General features: G+C 55.0%; 1 long non-coding RNA gene across 1 annotated transcript; it reads left to right on the forward strand.

The window, feature by feature from the left end:
• Positions 1 to 423: 423 nt before the first annotated feature.
• LOC118158545 lies at positions 424 to 1,218 on the forward strand. Its single transcript, XR_004746844.1, has 3 exons — positions 424 to 482; positions 608 to 994; positions 1,119 to 1,218. It is a non-coding gene; the product is annotated as an uncharacterized LOC118158545 (long non-coding RNA).
• Positions 1,219 to 1,732: the final 514 nt, after the last annotated feature.

Genomic DNA, 1,732 nt, shown 5'->3' on the forward strand with positions numbered 1-1,732 from the left:
TGGGGGAGGGACTTCCTGTCTGTTGGGGGGCGGGGCTTCCTGTTATGGGGAGTTGGGGGTGGGACTTCCTGTTACGGGTGTTTGGGGGGCGGGACTTCCTGTTTGTTGGGGTTAGGGGCGGGACTTCCTGTCTATATTGGCGGGGGGGCGGGACTTCCTGTTTGTGGGAGTTACGGGTGGGACTTCCTGTTTGTGGGTGGGGCTTCCTGTTGGGGGTGGAGCCTGGGAATGGGACGGGGGGCGGGACTTCCTTCAGGGGGACGAGTGGGAGGGACTTCCTGGGGGGCGGGACAGGAAGGGGGGCAGGACTTCCCCTCCCTTCGGGGGCGGGACCTCCTGCCGAGGGGGCGGGACCTCCTGCCGAGGGGGCGGGGCTTCCTGCCGAGGGGGCGGGGCTTCCGGTGACGCCCCGGGGTCAGCCCCAGGCCCTCCTTTCCCTGCTGGGGGCGGCGGTGGCGGCGCAGCGGCAGCGGGCTGACGAGGTGAGGCCCGTTGCCATGGTGACGCCATCGCCATGGCGACGCGGTGATGCCATAGCAACCGTGGCGGTCCACGCGGTCGCCGTGGTGACGCCGTCACCGTGGTGACGCGGTTGCCATGGCGACAGGTGGCGGCGGGGCAAGGCGCCGAGCGGCACCTGCGGGCGCTGGGCCTGGCGGCCGTGGGCCACGGGGAGCCGCTGCCGGAGCTGTTCCGGGACCCCGGCTACGCGCGGGCAACGCACTTCCGGCTCTGCACCCTGCAGGTACCCCGAAGCGCAAAGATTTAACCCAAAATTACACGGACGTGCCCCGAAGTGAGACCAAGTGACAGGAATTCGGCCCTAAGTAGCACGAATGTGGCCCAAAGGGACACAAAGTGACAGAAAATTGGCCCTAAATGGCAGAAATGGGGCCCTAAATGGCAGAAATGGGGCCCTAAATAGCACGAATGTGGCCCAAAGTGACCTCAAATGACAGAAATTTGGCCCTAAATGGCAGAAATGTGGCCCTAAGTAGCACAAACGTGGCCCAAAGTGACACAAAATGACATAAATGTACCCCGAAATGAAAGAAATTTGGCTCTAAATGACAGAAACATGTCCCTAAATAGCACGAACATGCCCCAAAGTAACACAGAATTACAGAAATTTGGCCCTAAATAGCACAAATATGGCCCAAAGTGACCCAAAATGACAGAAATTTTGCCCTAAATAGCACAAATGTGGCCCAAAGTGACCTCAAATGACAGAAGTGTCACACAAAATGACAGATATTTGGCCCTAAATGGCAGAAATGTGGCCCTAAATAGCACAAATGTGGCCCAAAGTGACACAAAATGACAGAAATTTGTTCCTAAATGACAGAATTGTGGCCCAAAGTGACACAAAATTACTGAAATTTGGCTCTAATCGACAGAAATGGGCCCCTAAAGAGTACAGCTGTGTCTCAAAGTGACACAAAATCACAGAAATTTGGCCCTAAATGACATAAATGTGGACCTAAGTGACACAAAATGACAGAAATTTGGCTCTAGATGACAGAAATGTGACCCTAAATAGCACAAATGTGGCCCAAAGTGACACCCCATGACAGAAATGTGCCCCAAAATGACAGAAATTTGGCCCTAAATAGCACAAGTGTGCCCCAAAGTAACACAGAATGACAGAAGTGTCACACAAAATGACAGATATTTGGTTCTAAATGATAGAAATGTGGCCCTAAATAGCACGAAGGTGGCCTAAAGTGACGCA

The sequence above is a fragment of the Oxyura jamaicensis genome, assembly GCF_011077185.1.
Source record: "Oxyura jamaicensis isolate SHBP4307 breed ruddy duck chromosome 31 unlocalized genomic scaffold, BPBGC_Ojam_1.0 oxy31_random_OJ19717, whole genome shotgun sequence".
NCBI classification, from domain to species: domain Eukaryota; kingdom Metazoa; phylum Chordata; class Aves; order Anseriformes; family Anatidae; genus Oxyura; species Oxyura jamaicensis.